Raw genomic sequence first — 19,107 nt, forward strand, 5'->3', positions numbered from 1 at the left:
GGTTACAGGGACCTTGTACCGGGGTTTTGGGACAGGTTTAATAGCCGGAGGTACTGGTGGAGTGACAACAGCTACTGAAGGAATGTTGGTCGCAGCAGGTTGGCTAGTTGGTTTATTACCAGGCATAGTCAGGGTGGCAAGATTTAGAATGCTTTTTTCAGTCTCAAGGAGCTGGGTTTCTATCCGGGAAAGTCTGAGTTCTAAAGGGGTGAGCAGTTTTTTCAACGTTTCCCACACAATCGTTAAAAATTCCACATCCTTTCCTTCAATCATACAAAGTGGTACCCCACCATTCTCACTTTCAATTACGAGGTTCTCGTATTCCCCCATCGACTTCACTGGGCTAGATTCAGGAACTGGGGGGCAACTATTCACGACGGGATAGAGTATGTGGGATGACTGGGCTAGTACCTGAGAGGGTAACTGGGTCTTTGCAACCTTAGCCTTTTTCCTGGAATAGGCAGTAGCGCTTTCATTTTTGGTTGGAGCCCTTTGGGGGGTTAGGGGAGATTCTCGCACTCATGGCCTTACAATTGGCAATTGATGGTGTTTCCAAGGGGGGCCCGTCTACCCCTCCCACCCTGGGCAGTGATGTGGGGGCTTCATGTGGAGACCCGACCTTCTGTACTAAGGCTAAAGGAAGCGAAACTGGTGGGTGGTGGATAACTACCTGTGTTAGATTTGATGGTGGACACATTGTGCGGTCCGGTGTTTTAGCAAAAGCAAAGTGACCCAAAGAGGATTTCTTGGCATTGGCCATCTCCTGGGATAGCCTTCTAGCTGCATCGAGTTCAATGGAGACCCTATGCTGCATCTTAGTGATCTCCATGTCTATAGCAGTGTCCGTTCTAGTGATAAAGTCATCAAGTGTTCCATTTTGCAACTTCCCCTTAGCTGCCCTGCTTCTGTACTCACGTGTGGCCATTGCGCTTAGTCCTCTGCGTGCGCCACTAACAAATGTAGATTCAGCAACAATAGAAATAAGGCCAGGGAGTGTAGCCCGGACCGGACTCTCCCGTACTCGAACGGCCTCAAACGGCCCGCTCTTTGCCCCGAGCTCCGTCCCGCGCGCGTCCCGCGTCGCGGTGGAGAGTGCGCCTGTAAAGTACGTGGAGGCTGGGGGCGTGGCCGCCGGGGAAAGAGGCACCAGCTATGCAAAGTGGAGGATGCTGGTCCTCGCAGTCCCCCGGTAGGCTCCACGCGCAGTATTCTACCCAAAGTCCTCTACCTGGGCTGTGAGTTGCTGGGAGCGAGTGTGGAGTCCGCCGACTGCGGAGCCGCTCACACCAGCTGTGAGAGCCTCAGGGAGCGGGTAAAAACAGCCGTGCAAACAAAGTCCTCGTGGCAGCAGTGATGGTCAGATTGGATCAGTGAGCGGCACCCGCGAAGCGGGTGTCACGAAAAGTTATTGGAGCTTGAACAGCCTCAAGGTGCAGGGAAGAATCAGCAATCCGGAACAATCCTCGTGGCCAAAGAGAGATTTGCTCAGTGAGCGGCACATTACTAACAACCCTAATTGGTGGTAATTCTTTTAGGCAGGCAGATCTCATTGGGATCAACGCAGATATGTAGAACCAACTTATGAGCGAGTCCCCTTTCATCAAGACATAGATTTTACCAGGGATGACTCTCCTTTTGAAGTCAATTGTGCCCCAGAAATAACCCAACAACTCAATAGTCACCCCACCTTAACCTTTTGGTCTAATGTTTGGCTTTCAACAGGGTGACTTTGCCCAGCAGATTACGCTCATAAAATGTTTTGGGGACTAGCGTTACCTTCGCCCCAGAGTCGAAGAGCATGTTCACGGGAGCATCATTGATCAAAACTAGATCCTGAGGGCAATCATCAGCATTTCCTGTGACTGGGAGAATATTGATTTCTTCCAATTCTTCTTCATAAAGATCAACTTCCCTGACTTTTTTATGCCTGTGCCCTTTCTGCAGTTCTTTGAGACATGACCTTTTCTCCCACACATTTTGCACATGGCCTTCCAGCATGGGCAGTCTTTAAAGTTGGCCATATGGCCTGGTTGCCACACCTGAAGCACTTCCCCTGAAAATTGTTTGTATTAAAGGGCTTTGAAGTGGTGCTTGATTTGGGTTTAACAAATCTATCCACCACCACCTTGACATTAGTGTTCTCCTTTTTATCACCTGAACTGTCTTTGCGTATAATATTAACACACGCTTTTGAATGCTTGTGACTTTTGGCTATGGTCAGCACTTCTTGAAGCGATGGCGTGCCTTTTTGCTACAGGGCGTCTCTCTTTTTATCGAGGACTCATCCCAATATGAACTACTCTCTTAAGAGCTCATCTAAAGCTGCACCAAAATTGCACGTGGAAGCCAATTTGCGCAAGGTAGTTATGTACTGTTCTACCGACTCATCCTGCCATTGCATCCTTCTCCCGAAGTGTTATCGTTCAAGGAAAGTACTCACTTTGGTGAGGTAGTGAAAGTCCAACTTTTTGATGCAGATCACGTATTCATTAAGAGTGGCAGAGTCACTATCAGAGAGTTCAGGAAGGTGTTCAACGACTTCTTGTCCCTCAGAACTGAAGGAAGTGGCCCTTAGGGGCCACCCGGGTTACTAAGAACCACCTGCTATGCCTTCCCAGGAATGAAGAGTCGGTCAGACAGTAGAGAATATAAACAGGATTTATTATCAGTTCTCGGCAGAGAGAGATCCGGTCAGACCTGAACCCTAAGATGGTTGCTGAGTGGACTGCCTTCCAAACTGGTTACAGTAGGTAAAGAAGCTTCCCAGCCATCTCCAACCCCGCCCACCATGGAAATGTACTGGCTCGAGCTGGACCCGAACAATGGGGGTACAGAGAGATGCGCTACTACTTGCGAGATGGGTACACCTTATCGGCAACTCACGGTTATCGTGCTGGGCCTCAGCGTCTCTAAACGTGGGAGCAGAGCTACACGCTCAGTTTGGTATTTGAAGGGAGAGCACCTTATTCATTAGCAAGTCGAGAAACAACCTTGGACATAAAAGAAAATAACAGTGAAATACAGTGTTCAGCTGAGGCAAGCAATTCTGGATACATGGGCCTAATGCTGGTGCAGCCTATGCAGTCTAAATAAGGATTACAAAATACAAAATGGAGTCACACTTGCTAACTGAGACTTGCACATTACGGGGATAACTCAACGGGTTGCATACAAATGTGGTAGCGGCAACTAACTTAGCCATATAATGCTAATCTATTATAGCACAGTTCAAGGATAGCAAGGGATTTTTCAGACTAACAGACCCTCCTTTTAGCATTATATGCTAATTAGCTTTATTTGGCTATCCGGTAGGGTCTTTACAATGATAAGGGGAAAAGGATATAGTTATCTATCCATAGTAAATGTGAAAAGAAAGCGAATGCAAACATCATAAATTGTAATCAATATTCGAAGACTCCCTCGTCGATTAACAATATTGACTGTATTTCTTGCATCATCATGAGAGTGTGCTTATTATTACTTTTTGGTAGTGAGACACTGGGAATGAGTCTGCTTATGCAATACGTGCAGCAAGCTGGGTGGCAATTTATGCATAGACAGCATGTGAAAACAAACCCTGCAATAGCTATCAGGAAAAGGACTATTTTCCAACCCCATAATGTCAATATTCCCCAGAGCCATCCCGAGAGGGACCAGGTACCATTGTCTTCGTGAATTTCTGAAGCCAGTCTATACAATTTCTGCATTGCAGACTTTACAGTCGGGGCACTGACATGTATGTACACGCAGCAGCTGCTACTGACGATGACATGGCAGGCTCCACCCCTGTCAGCTAAGATAAAATCTAAAACCATCCGATTTTGAAGCGAGACACGTCTCGTAGCTTGGAGCTCAACTGTAATATTAGTCAGTATACCTGCGGTGGTGTTAAAGACTCCCTCATCTATTCTAGTCAGGCTTCGGATATTGCGGGAATTGAACATCGGACCCCAAAACAGTATGATACCCTTCATTATGTGCAATTTCTTTTTTAGCTTTTTTAGTTGGCCAGTATTATCCACAGGAGTGGGAGATCGCCGGCTGGACTAGGAGACTGAGCTGAGCTAGTCTGTTGTTGAGTTGTCCCATGTCTAACTTTAGAGCTTTGTGACATAGCACACCAGCTTGGCTGTCTACTAGTTGAACACTAGGGTGCATCTGTGTAGCGAGTGCATGGATGGTGCGCCAAAGCCTGTTAACATTCTTTCACTCCTGGACCATGCCCAGCACGTGAAACACTCTCTTAAAAACATCTCTTAAGTTAAATGGCTCTGTCCAGAAGTCCTACACCTCGGCTGCCCTCCACTCTTTCATCCATAAAGGTAGGCCCGGTTCTGACATTTATTCACCTGCTCCACACATGCATTGCCCTGCTATCAACATGCTGAGGCCTGTGAACAAGATTTTCAAACCATGTATTTCCCATGACTTTTCATGGATCTCTCCTCCTACTCATGCTTTTCATCATCACCTGTACAAACCACTGTGGCCACATTTAATGGAACAATACTGAGGTGCGCTCATTCTTTCCACAAGATGTAGAATGCTCCCCAACAGTGCACGCTGCACATAACACCTAATAAATGCCTTCTGCGACTCTCACACATGCCCGACAAGTACACAGCCCATACCCAGCTTTTACAAAGGCCCACATGCTTAGAACTGCTTTACAAATACACAAAATGCCCAAGGCACAGCTCCACAATGTAAAATAAAAAGAATTCTCAGTGTGAAACACACCAGCAAATGATACAACGCGTGCTGCATGCCACAAGGGTCTTTATTATATCACTGCTTCATCCAGCAGCACAGCTTAATGGCACCAAACCGTTCTTCCTTGGAAAAAGGTGCTATGCATGTGGTGTTTGTACAGCACAAACCTCACCTAAAAGCAGCTGAGCTCCCTATCGGTCCAAGGCAGGGACAGAGTCAACGAGTGATAGGTGAGGCAGCTGTATAGTGGAATAGTTACTGCATTGTGATCAAAGGGCCTGAAACTAGCAGCATGTGTGCTAATTCCTCAGCAGTTTCTCCTCTATGACAGGTAGAGCGATGCAGGCCCAGATCAGACAGAAATGATACATTTATAGATATGTAGTATTTTGAGATAAAGTACTGGGTAATAGGACGCTGGCTTCCAATAAGACAGCACCGAGCACCCCACCTCAGCTGCACATGGGGACTGCATTGGCTAGATGAACACCGTGCTCTTGCAACCGCTCAAGTCATGCCTGCGGGCGCTACAACATGTTAGCGAAGGGTTACTTGAATCCTCGATTCCAATTTACATAATTTAACTACACACATCACAGTTCTCTCCCCTCACCGTATCCAGCGCATGTTTCCTGACTCGACACCAAAGTGCTGCGCGGTAAACTGGGTGACGCCGGCTTCTAACATATGGTGTGGGGGTGCCCATCACTACAGATGTCATGGCTTGAGGTTACAGCCACCATATCGGAACTCGCAGACCATACACGGTCACCTGCTCCTGAATCCTGCCTGCTAGGCCTTCGCCCTAAAGCAAAGGGGGGTAAACACTTACACCAGTTTACAGACCGTGCATAGGTACTTTTGAAGCGCCAAATTGAAATTTCTTGTAAAGCAACATCTGTGCTAAGAGGCAGCTGCATACTCTCCTGCAATGTGCACGAGCAGAGGCCAACACACTACACATGCTACTCACTAGAGGAGTAGTGAGTGGATGGGGGGGAATATGGATATCCTTAGCATAGAAGCCAAAAACGATTTTCGACCACCATGAAGGAACTATGGCCGGGACCTTATGAATGCATAACTTCTGTACAATTGTACCAAAGTATGATGTATATCCTCCTGTCCATGCAATTGGCGTTCCCCTGAGGACGGGAGCCACGCCGGCATATGGCAAGGATTAGACATCATGTTGATCTACCCTTATGTGTTCGATGCAGTCCCCCCCTTACACCTGCTTCCTTATTTTTAATTTTTTTAGTGATGCGCTGCCTGCGATTAGGATTGGAATGTTTTATTGTCCTCCTTGCCTTGTGATCACCCTTTATCTTAGTAGCTCTTGCTCCGTCACTGATGTAAATGGCAATGCTGCCGAACCATGATGTGTTTACATATGTCACATATATTATGTCATTGATGCTGCCTGCAACCTGTATCCCTAATTGAGTTTCCTCTTGTTGATGTTTTAAAAGAATAAAAAATAAAAAAACTTTCACCAGCTGCAGTCAAATGTTTGTGAGATAATGAGATGCAGGCATACCTCCATCCTGCACATCCTGGGACTAGACTGCTGGAAACAGATCAATGGGAAATCAGACAGGTTTGGAGGTGAGCAAATCAATGAAACATTACCTGAAAGAGCAAATTCAAAAAAGAGAGTTAGGAGAAGATAGATGGATATTGGTAATGGCACTAGGGACAAGCAAGAGAAGGAAATAAACTCAACTTTCTTTGGAAAAACACCAGCCGTGTGAATTTTTACAAAGCAAAAATGTTTTAAACGTTTGTAAAACACTGAAAAAACACCACAATTTAGAACCTATATAAACTGATAACAGAAAAGCTTATGCACCTTGTTTTCAATGTGCATTATCAGAGAAGAGGAATTGCTGCATGCACAGGAGGATTTAAAACGAGACCTAGTGTGCCATGACGGTGCACCAGGTTCAGTTTTCCGTAGTCATGCATTCCAATGGGCTCTGGGAAGTGCAGTCTTTTTGTAACTGTGTTTAACTTGGATGCTGATAAAGCAAGGGATGAAATGCATAATAGTTGAGACCTTCTGAATCTTTACACTTAGGAATTCTGAGCATGCATACGACACATAATGTGAAGTGCACACTTGGATTAGAACAAACAGATGACAGACAATAATAGAAGTGGAGAAGAGCAAAAGGAAGAGAAAGAAGCTCATTGAACGCGGCATGAGGCAAGGCCGTCCCCTTTCACACATACTCTTCCTGATAGCCCCAGAGACCCTCACATTCACCCTATACTGCTCAGAAGGCATTTGGGGAACTGAAACTAAAGCCGGCAACCTGGAAATTATGCTGTAAGCAGACGACATACTCCTGACTTTAGCCTCTCCAGAACGTTTGTTGTCAGCACCGATGTTCACCATATCAGACTTTAAAGCGTTTTCCAGGTACACAATGAACTGGACCAAAATTTGGGAAGCAGAGACAAGTTACATTAATGACGCAACAGGGCATAACATAGTCAAATCCAATTCTCCAGCACCTTGCCTCCCACTATGAGTCGAGAACACAAACCGGGGAGACTGGTTTAAAACATGGATTCCAGACAGAGAGCTATCCCCCTGCTTTAATATAGAGAGGACTCACAGGACGCAGGCCCCAAGTCAGCCTAAGTCATCATCACCTGGAGAAAAGTATCCTTTTTGGATGGTGATCCCCAATCTTTTTGCTCCAGATACTGCTGGTTAGGACTCAAAGTGCACTGGAGCAGGCTGAAATTGCTACATGTGAATTGGCATCCCCAATTGGCAATGACTTTATCACCCTTAGAAGTCCCTAATATATGGTACCAATGGTACCCAGGGCATGGGTGTTAAAGGGGTCACCAGGGACTGAAGCACTATTTATGCCACCCTGAGTAGCCTAAGTAAACTACTCACAGGAGGACGGCCAATGCAGACTGCAGAAGAGTGTAAACTGCTTGATCCCAACTCTGCCTTTACCATGTGTGGCAAAGTCAAACACTATTTTTAATATATATCAGTCACCCCTAAAGAAGGCCTCCTGTGGCAGACAAGTGGCTTGGCTTGCTTTGGCCCGAGGATCCGAGTAAACTCCAAGCAGAGCTAAAGCCAGGCGTCCTTCACTGGCTCGCCCACCTCTATAAAATAACGTTATGTTATGTTATGTTAAGGATATTTATAGAGCGCATGGCTACCAGAAGGTGTCCTTGTGCTAGCAGAGATTTATGGCAGGCCACACCAGCTTAGTCGGTGGGTTTTTGGAATAACCAGATTTTCAGACGTTTACAGAAGGAAAGGGGGTTGGGTTCTGAACGTAACTGGGGGGCCCCGGGGGCGGGGGGCGAAGCTAGGTAGAGAATGGATAATCAGAGGCATCTGTTAGGACAGTAGGGGGAGATGGTGGATCGGAGGATGGGGGGCCTTTTTTCCAGAAAGATTTATGAGCAATACATAGGGGCTTGAATGTTATTCTTTCCACAATCAGGAGCCGGTGCAAGGTTTTCAGGGCAGGTCTTGCAGAGTGGCTGTTGCAGATCTTAAGAAGCATGCATGCTGCACAATTCTGAATAACTTGCAGTTTGTTTGTTGTCACCCCTGGAGCTCCTAGATACAGAGCATTTTTGTAGTCGAGGCGGGAGAGGATCAAGACCTGGGCCATGAGTTTCCTTGCTAAGAGGGGGAGGAGCGGGTGGACTTTAAGGAGCATCTGTAGGATGCCATAGCAGGATGCGGCCAGTTTCGTCGCCTGATAATAAATTGTCAGTGACCGATCTAGCCACATGCCGAGACTTTTGATCTGATTTTTGGGCGTGGGTGGAGAGCCGAGACAGTTTGGCCATGCTAAACCGATATCAAATGTGGGTGACTTACCCAGCAACATAATCTCCGTTTTATTTCCGTCCAATTTAAGGAAGGAGGGTGCCATCTATTTGGGAACTCTCTCCAGGCAGGAGCCTAGGCATTGTGAGGAGTTTTCTGGATGATTTAAGGCCACCACTAATTGGGTGTCATCAGCGTAGGTGACAATTTCTATCTCAAAAGGGAGAACAATCTTTGCCAGGAAGCTCATATAGATATTAAACAGCATCGAGCTCAGAGACTAGCCCTGAGGAACACTGCAGTCAAGTGGGATCCGGTTTGAAATGTTACCCCCTTCAAAGGCTTGGAAGGTTCTATTCTCGAGAAGAGATTGCAGCCAGGTGATAACACTGCCTGATAGTCCGACATTCCTCAGTCTATGGATCAGGAAGTCATAGTTAACAGTGTCAAAAGGGGCGCTGAGGTCCAAAAGGATGATAGCTGTCAATTCACCTTTGTCGATAATTATTTTGGGCTTTTCAACAAAGCCAATAGCACGGTTTCAGTCCCATGTTGGCGGCAGAACACGGTTTGCAAGGGGTGAAGTATGTTGTGAGATTCGAAGAAGGTGGAAATAGCTGAATCAACATGCTTTTCTAGCATTTTACTGAACCCAGGAAAGGAGGGAAGTAGGGCGGTAATTCCCAAGAATGTCGCGGTCAGCGTTGGGTTTCTTCAGTAGGGCCTTCACCAGGGCGTGTTTCCAAAGTGGCGTACTAGTCCGGTCAAGATGGAGGAGTTAATTATCTTTAGTAACACCGGGAGGACTACTTCCTCAGCCTTGCTTAGGAATTGAGGGGCTGCCCGGTCACAGGGAGAGATGGATTTTACTAAGGCACAGATGTTCAATAGGGTGTCCATAACCATAAAGGGAATTTCCTTGAGAGCATGCTCATCGGGCACGGAGTTCCCCATGGAAAGCCGATTAACAGTGGAGACCGGAGGGGGAAAGAAATTGTAGATAACCTTGATTTTATAGGAGAAGAACTCTGAAAGTGCATCACACCATGCGTGCGAGCCCTCAAGGGGGGCATCCCTCATCGGTAGCTTTAGCTTTAGCAATTTAAAAAAAATTGTGTGAGGAGTTTGAAACAGAGTTATGTTATGTTATGTTATGTTATGTTATGTTATGTTATGTTATGTTATGTTATGGAGCTTTTATATAGCGCACGGCTACTCGAAAAGAGTGTCCCGGCGCTTTCCACCTGCAACTCAGAGTAAAAATAACACAATACAGCGAAAAAGAGGAAACAGAAAAAAAAGAAACATTAGAACCAGCCTAAAGATTAAAAAGCTCTTCCTGAACTGGAGCAGATTGACAGTGCTACGGAGCGAGAGGGGAAGCGAATTCCACAGCTGGGGAGCTTTACAGCTGAAAGAGCGCCCTCCCGCGTGGGCCTTCCTCACCCGCGGGACCACCGCTTTATAAAGGGATTACGAACACAAGGAGCGGACTGGTCGATAGAAAGCCAGTCTCTGCCGCAGATATCCAGCCCCTGATCCAAACAGGGCTTTGTGCATCAATGTCAGGGATTTGAACTGAATCCGCTTCCGGATGGGCAGCCAGTGTAAAGCCTGTAGCAGCCCAGAGGCTCGGGCTCGTCTGCGCAGGCCATAGATCGCCCGGGCGGCGGAGTTCTGCACCACCTGTATAGAAAGCCAGTCTCTGCCGCAGATATCCAGCCCCTGATCCAAACAGGGCTTTGTGCATCAATGTCAGGGATTTGAACTGAATCCGCTTCCGGATGGGCAGCCAGTGTAAAGCCTGTAGCAGCCCAGAGGCTCGGGCTCGTCTGCGCATGCCATAGATCGCCCGGGCGGCGGAGTTCTGCACCACCTGTAGACGCTGAACCAGGTAATCAGGGAGGCCAAGAAAGAGGGCATTGGCATAGTCTAACCTTGAGCCAACAAGAGCCTGCACAGTAATCCGCCTGTGCTCCTCAGACAGCAGGGGCAGGAATTTACGGAGCATTTTCAAGATTCCATAGCAGGTGCCAGCCAGACCAAGAATATGTGTTCTCAGCGACAGCTGGTTGTCCAGCTTGACACCCAGATTTTTAGCCACCGAGGAGGACTGTGCAGGAGGACTCATGTCGGACGGCCACCATTGCTGCCACTCTGGATCATCGACGCAACCAAAGAATAGAAACCCCGGACTTACTTGAGTTGGCCCTCAGACTGTTCCGCTGGAACCAGTCGAAGACCAGTGCAAGACAGTCCCGAATTCTCTCTCCATCAAAATCCTGGTCTTTCCCGCATGTGAAGGGGAGTTGCGTATCGTCGGCGTAGGAGACGATCTGAGCCCCATATGCCTCCACCAAGGCCGCCAAAGGGGACATAAAGATGTTAAACAGCGTGGGGCTCAACACAGAGCCCTGTGGAACCCCAACTCCCAGTGGCGGCATCTCGGCAGAACTCTGGGAAACCCAGACCGTCTGGCGGCGGCCTTCAAGGAAAGATGTGAACCACCTGAGCACCGTCCCCCTGAGGCCGATGTCATATAGCCTAGCTAAAAGCGCCTTATGGGGGACGGTGTTGAAAGCCGCCGATAGGTCTAACATGACCAGCATAGCCCTACCGCCGACATCCAAGGTCTCCCTGATGATCTCAGTGACCTCCAGCAAAGCCGTTTCCGTACTAAAATTAGTTAATTCTTTCCTCATAGTAGGATGCTTGTGCATCCTTCACTTTGGTTTGATACATTTTTATGGAGTCCCTGTATTTCAGTTTACCTGTTGCGTCGTAGTTTCTTCTCCATTTCCTCTCAAGTCTTTTTCAGGTTTGTTTGTACTCATGCAGCTTGGGGAAGTTCCACGGAGCAGGGTTATTCCTAGTTTTTTATGAATGTGTTTCCTAGTTATGACTAGGTCCAGGGAGGAATCGATCCAATGGTTAAATTTGTTATTCGGGACAGGAATCTAAAGAAGGTATGGAGTTTTCCAGAGCTGAATTCCAAGAGTTCAACGGAAGGTTGGACAAAGAGCATTTCCAGCTACTGGTCGTGCCGGTGGTAAGAGCGGGTTTCAGCAGACCCCGGGAGAAAGGGGCCAAAAAGTCGTCAGACCATGGCACTGGGACCGGGTCTCCTACTGAGAGTTCCTTCCAATTGGAAAAAATGGGGTCTAGGAGGTGCCCTTTTTCATGGGTGGGGCTAGTAACACTTTACTTCATCTGGATACCTAGGAGATTCTGGATTAGTTCAGTCACTACTGGGTCCGAGTGATCGTCAAAATGCAAGTTGAGATCCCCTAGTACAGTGAAATTGGAGGGGGAGCTTGCCATGTTGGAGACAATTTGTGGTAAAACTTTGAACAATTGTCCATGGGGTCAAGGGAGGTGGAAAATCAGAATACTCGAAAAGGTGTGGGTGAGGGAAAGCGTGATGGAGAAAGAACATTTTTCACAATCCGGTAGGATGTTGGAGACGATGTGACATTTACAACCCTCTTTTAAAATAATGGCAATGCCTCCTCCCCTCCCCTGTTACCGGTCACTCCTCAGGACGTAGTATCCCGGTATGAGACATTGGGAGTTCAATCCATTGACTCCAGTCTAAGAACGAGAGTTCAATCCATGGACTTATCATTACAAGGATCCTAAGCCTGTGACCCTATAATCAACAAACTGAGCTCCCTACCGGCGGTTCTAGAACAGATAATCAGTATTAAACAAGCATTGGAAATGCAATAGGTCTCGCATTAGAAAAGTAGGAGCTATTGGTCTTGTAAATGACAAATATTTTATTTATGTGTTGGTTTTTAAAATAGATAAATTGATAGCTTTGTCATTTACAATGCCAATGGTTATAACTTTCGCAAATGTGACACCTATAGCATTTGTAATGCAACATGTTTTGTATTTATGTGACTTAGATGACAGCTCTGGCCGTTAGGCCACATCTCTAGAGAGATGTACGAAGTACTGAGGAAGACAAGATAAACTGCACTTCAACAATGATGTCGAAATTAAGTTAGTACCTCTTTGATCGTTTTACTGCAAAATTGTGAAAATTATGAGACTCTAGTTCAGAACAGTTCGAATTTAGCTGTAGGACAAGGCAACGCAAGAAGTGCCAGTGCAAAGTGTTGGAAGTAACTGTGGCCAAGCATCTACTGTAAACAGAGGCCACGTTGTCAGTAAACTTGGGAAAATATATAGCCTGGCCCAACATTAAAAGTGTTTCAGTCACTGGGAGTAGGCAATTAAAAGCCATAAAAGCCTTTGATGCAGCAGGGGGCGGAGCGGGAAGAGCTGCTGGCGGCACCAAGCTGGACAACAGAAAAGGAGACACGGCCTGGCGGCCGTGAAACTGAAAGCACGGCCGGCCGGCCGTGAAAGCCTTTGATGCAGCATGGGGTGGAGTGGGAAGAGCTGCTGGCGGCACCAAGCTGGGCAACAGATGGCTGGCGATTTGATGCTGTGCACGCGCATTTTAACTCATTGTGCTTGCGCATTGAGCTAAAAGCGCACATGCACAGCATCAAATCGCCAGTCTAGTTAAACTCTGTTTAAGCCCCTATAGTCTCGCAAGCTCAATGCGCATGCTCATTGACAGGCGAGACCTAAAAAGTCAATCTAGCTAACACTGCTTCTACCATCGCTAAGCAAAAAGAACACTTCAGACCCATCACAAAGCGACATGGGTCACTTACAGAGACACAGCAACCAACGGAAACACTAAGCGACTTACAAAGACAACTGGAAATAAGGTCAGCACTGCCAGAGATCCCGCAAATCACCCCAGAAAGTAAATATGGTAGAGCACAAAACTCACTGACTCGTCTTCAACCGTGCATGGTCACTCCAAACATGCCGCTTTGTAAATTAACGATAAGCGACTACACGGTCTTGAGCACCTTCGCTTTGGCCGTTGCCTTTTTTAGATTGCGGTCACGGAAGTCTACATTTGGGTACGGCTTCCGGTTAGTCCCTTTTCTACTTCCTTTAACCCCTTGGGTGTGGCCGCAATTCTGCGCCTGTGCGGTGTTTTTCGAAGTGGGCGTGTTTATGACGGCACCCAGCCGTCATCAGCACACGAGCACCATGATGCATGACGGCTGGGGGCCGTCATCAGCATTGAAGGGGTTAATTACGTTGGAAATACAGCCGTGAAACTAACTGTCCTGCATGCCAGTGCATACAGACACATTGATTTAGCCGGTTCGTAATGGAACTGTAAGAGACTGCGTGGTTAGTTTCTTTAGTTTACTTTATCCCCATAACGACAAGTTCGGATCGCTTCAGCTCTGGGCAGTTTGATTTTCATTTTTATCACAAACGGAAAACTTTAAGCTACCGCACTTTGGTTCCACACTTTGCTTAAATTTCACATTTATATTCTCCTGAACACCTTTGATCTGGGCTGTTTTGAGCATGTGCACTAATGTTGTTATGCCTCATTTACGTTGCACTTAAATAATGTGATGTAGGCGTCCAGTGCTGATTCCTTGCCCATATGTTCCCATGCTCATACTTTGGTGGTGATATGATGATGCAGGGATGTCTTCCTTCTAGACCTTGTGCGTAGGTCCCATGCGACTGGTGTGCATTTACGCCTAGGGAGGAGCCTCATGATTTATGCAAATGTGTGGAGGCCCTTGCACTGATGGTCGTTGTGCATAATATGCTTCTAACGTTCACATGTTTATGCCCACAGGTGTATGCCGATTGATAATGCTTTATGTTTATGGCAATGTTGCTAAGGCTAGGCATAATGGACTTATGATAAGGCTGTGGTGTTATGCTGATAATGTTTTTCCCCTAAGGCTAAAGCTGATGGACTCTACATTTATTCCTTAGACGTATCTGATTGGCCCTGCCTAGTAAATAGACCCATGTGAATTATTACCTAGTGCCAGCTGGCACAGTTTATCTGCACCTGTGATTCCCTTCTGATGTGTTCATTCGACAATACACATACTGTTTTCCACCTAACCTGGTGAGGAGTCTTTTTGTAGTGTGCCTTGTGTGTTGCCTGTGTGTGCTGCGCGGATGCTTTATACATTAGGTTTCATCTACAAGAGCGTGCCACAATCCACAGATTCATTTTGCATCTCTTTAACTACCAGGACCGCGACTACATTATGCACGTCCCCAGGTCCATGGGCCCCAGGCAAATTGCCCAAGGCTGAGTGACCATCCATCCAGACTACACTACAGAAGCACAGAGACTGAGAGGTTCATTCTTGCTGGTCAAACAGGCCTGGAATGAACTCTTATGTACATGGCTACATTGCTCCTGGTGGACTCTGAAGCCATGTTATTTTTCACAAAACCGCCAGATGCCCAAGGCTGGCTGGAGACGAAAGAGGTGTTGCCAGCGCCTACATTCAACCGAATACAGACTAGAAACATCCAGATCACAAAGGCATGAGCACAGGAGCAGGCCCTCCAGCGAACAGGCGGTTCAACAACGCACTGTTAACATTGGAAAATACGACATCAATGCACGTCATGATACATGTACGTAAAATAAGAAACTCGCGTCACCACCACTCTCTTGGGCAGAGATACAAAGGGAAACACGTTTATCGCATTTAAGCGCAGAGAGTTTTAACTTGAAAGAAGGTTGGGCACTTTGTCCAATCATAATCTCAGGGATCACACCTGCGGGTTCGCGGAAGTCTTTAGGACTCAGTAGCTCTTCTTATAATGTTAATAAATAAAACTAGTCAAGGGGGAAGTGGTGCCAAATAGAAACTGGACACCTCATTGGGTCTGTCCCCTGCTACTGTGTTTCCAGTTCAAACACCTCTTAGCCAATAAAATAAAATGAAACCTGCCAGGTAATTCTTAACCAGGCATGCGTATAATTGCACAATCGTAAATGCAGCGCACGCGTGGCTTGCCTTCTCAGTTTGTGAATGGCCACTAGCTTGCAAGTATATGAGCATTCACAAACTCAAATCGGACCTTTCCCTGCGCTGGAAATGGTTAATTCTACTGCAGAAAAGGATGAAGAAACTCTCAGTGGCTGGGAAACCTGGCGGTGGCATCGAAGGGGCATATCATGGGAAAATGGAGAAATAACAATGGGCACAACATTTCCTCAACAATTAACTAACTAAAACCGACAATGACCATATATGGCCATAAGGAAACCTTAGTCATGCAATTAACTAATTAACTCCAACCCGGGAAAAGGTATAAAACCCCGGTTTCAAAATTACTTCTGGCATTATCACCGGAGCCACGTAGGGATCGATCGGGAGGTATTTCCTCGTAGAAATCGTGAGTAGAAAGGTCTGATGATTGTGAGCACTGCCACCACTACATGAATGTAAGTTAAACCAAGACCTGAATATGCCTTTCTTTCTCAAACAGGTTCTAGTTAGCACACCAGATCCTGACGTTTTGGCTCATGAGGTTTATCTACAACTCCAAAACAGTATGTTTTAAATATGTAATGGCATGAAATTGACATTTTTCCTCCTCACTTTACAGGGATATAACACAAACTTTGTCCTTTCCCTCTTTACCAACAATAGTGTTGGAAATGATTTGAAAACATCTGATCAAAAATTTCCTCATTAAGTGTGTGTGCTCTATGTTGTGTGTCAGTGAGTCTAGTGTGTTTTTGGTAAAATATTTTTATCCCACTATAAGCACTGGAATACAGCTATAATATGTCACCTGTAACCACTGAACATTTTACCTATGGATATGGAGAGAGAGACCACCCCAAAAAAATTTTTTGTCTTCTTTCCTTTACAGGTTGATCAATAGACAACGTCTTTTTTTTAGGTACATTACTTTTACCTGCACTGTAATTTTTCCTCACTTTTATTAGAAAATTCTGGTATTAGTTAGAGAAACGTGAGTAAGGTGGGGATTTGTGCACCCCGTCCTGAAGAAGGTGCTTCTGGCACCGAAACATGTTGACACACACAAAAAGGAGGTAACGCACATTGTCAGCGTAGTGACCTCCCACCCTCATTTTTAACAGCACCAGCCCGGGGGCTTATTAAATAATTTTTAGTCACCCCACGAGCCAGGTTCTTTTTAACTATCACTATTTCCCAAACCCCACAATACACTCACATTTATTCAAAATACCCCCTCACCAACACCACACATAGTCTAACAAGTGCTCCCACGTCTCCGTAGGTCGCAGCACGCCGTACCCCGTAGAGGGGTACGATGACCCCGATGATGAAGCATGACACGCCTGAGGCAAAACAGCAGGAGCCGTTGAGAGGGTGAGTGTCTCGGACGGGGCCACAGCTGGTGCAGAGATAAGCGGGACACCCGGGACCCTGCGAGGGGAAATTGAGGAACAGCGAGAGGGCCACACTGAAAGACGCCCAGCCGGGTAGCGGCGGAGGAACAAGGCTGAGGAGGCCGCAGGCAGTGGGAGAGCACCTGGGGGAAACTCACAACACCCAGCGGTGGGAGGAGACCGGCCGGCGGGGTGCCCGGACGCTGACAACCCGAAGAACCATGGGGAAAAAGGAGACTCTGCCGAAAGGACCCAAACAAAGCCCGATGGACAACTTTGCGGCACCGCGCCAGGGGCGGAAGGTCCACCCGCGCCCTCGAACACGCATTCAGACACTGAGCTACTGATGGTGGCAATTCAGGCCTCCCGCACAGACATTCAGGAGTCCAGGGCGGCACTGGAGGTCAAAATCGGCGAGGTGGGCTCGGAAGTGACACTCTTACGACAGGACTTCCGCAATCTATCTGACAGGGTCACCGCTGCGGAGGCTCGAGTGGGAGAAGCCGAGGATTCGATCACAACTCTTCGAAGAGACATGGCGGAACTGCAGGCCACGAATCGCCAGCTCACCTGGAAGGTGGACGACGCCGAAAATAGGGCCCGGCGCAACACCCTACGCTTTGTAGGATTCAGAGAAGGAATTGAAAAGAACGGCATGGTATCCTTCCTTCATGCGTGGCTACGAGAAACATTCCCCCTGGCGCAATTCTCACCATGCTTCATAATAGAGAGGGCACACAAAGCACTCCTCGCGAAACCGCCTGAGGGAGCAAGACCGCGTCCGGTCATTGCACGTTTTTTGAACTTTGCAGACAGAGATTTGATACTGAGGGAGGCGAGGAAGATGGGGGAGATTCGTCTGGAAAACTCGCATGTTATGATCTTCCCGGACTATAGTCAGGAGGTGCAAAAGCAGAGGCGATCCTTCGACTCAGTAAAGGCTAAAGTCAGAGACTTCCGTACATGTTACTGTTCCCTGCGAAGCTTAAGGTGATATTCAATGAGCGGACACTCTTTTTCGTACACCCGGAAGACGCTTGGCAATGGCTGGAGGAGCGTCTGATCCTCAACAGCAGGGAGAGTGACGTGCTAGATAGGTCACGGAAAAATGCGACACACTGGGAACATACGAAACCTCAATGACTGAAATCCAGGCGATCTAAGAGGCAAACCCCAGCGACGCCATACAGAAGTCGCGGTACAGGACAGGCAAGGAAAGGGCGCTTCGCTTCTCCAAGAGGTGCAGCTGCATCCGGGTCGAGAGGCGCGGCGTTGCGCACCACTGCACGGTCGGAAGGCGAGGAGGAGGAGACACTGGACAGCCACTTATCTGGCGGAGAGGGAGAGGAGGATGACGGACAATCAGACCATCCGCTGGTGAAGGAGATATGGGTCATGGAACATGACCTATCAGGACAGCACAGTGCCCCCGAATCTGAAATTCCAGACTCCAAATCCTGACGGAAGAGAGACTGCTGCACAAACTACGTTCTGAGTCTGGAGCCATGGGGAGTTAGGTGAAATATCGTTCATTTGGAGGACTGGGAGGTCTGGAGTGGCAGCCTGCCAAAAGGAAGCACGCAAGTTAACACGCCCACTTTATTGTGCTTTGTTTGACACGTAGGTAGGGTTGTTGGGTGTTTACTAGGGTGGGTTAGCGGGTGGGCGTCAGGCCTACTCCTTCGGAAAGCTATGTCCTGTGTAAGGACACATCTGGAAGGGGAGGGAGGTGGGGTGGGGGAGGGGGATGCTCAAGTTGGTGGGGATGCAGGGGGGAGGGCATTACAGTTATTTGTATTTCAAATTTGTTGGGGCAGGGTACGGGGAGGGACTCAGGTGGGAACACTGAAGACTCGGGTAGAAAATCACTTCAGCAATTTATGTCTTCGCAACACTGCCAACCGTAAGTGTTGGGTCACACATGGTCACTGCACTCTTCCATGGCCGGTACCGTAGAAGCATCACACGTGGCTGGCAAGAGGTTGAACAAGTAAGTAGCTTTAAGTTAAGTTGGTTTTGCCAAGGTTTGCTTCAAGAATTCTCATCTAAGGGTTTAGTCAACACCATACCTCTGAATAGAATGATGGAGGTCTGGTATCTCCTTCAGGAGGCACTCGGTATCCCAGTCACCCGCGAGGGCAGACTAGAAACGCTGGAGCTGGATTTCTCAGCAGAAGAAAGGCAGCGTCTCTCTTCAGCGCGCCAGGAGGAGGAGGGGGACAGCATCCGCGGGCAGCTTGGCATCTGCTGGGCTCTTCGCAGAGGGACGGCTGTTCAGCTCCTAAGCTCACCACACCATCGTTCGCGCTTTAGCAGC

At 47.6% G+C, this 19,107-nt stretch overlaps 1 protein-coding gene across 3 annotated transcripts in view; it reads right to left on the minus strand.

Moving 5' to 3' along the window:
• LOC147737126 (uncharacterized) overlaps positions 1–19,107 on the minus strand; it is a 381,113-nt gene that overhangs the window by 334,068 nt on the left and 27,938 nt on the right. For 2 of the 3 annotated variants that reach the window (XM_086965561.1, XM_086965383.1), the window contains exon 3: positions 6,254–6,345. The exons of the other annotated variant lie outside the window; for it this stretch is intronic. The gene's annotated coding sequence lies outside the window, so the exon portion shown is untranslated. The remainder of the gene's footprint in view (positions 1–6,253; positions 6,346–19,107) is intronic. 3 annotated transcript variants of the gene reach the window in all.

The sequence above is a fragment of the Lissotriton vulgaris genome, chromosome 1_1, assembly GCF_964263255.1.
Source record: "Lissotriton vulgaris chromosome 1_1, aLisVul1.2, whole genome shotgun sequence".
In the NCBI taxonomy this organism is placed as follows: Eukaryota; Metazoa; Chordata; class Amphibia; order Caudata; family Salamandridae; genus Lissotriton; species Lissotriton vulgaris.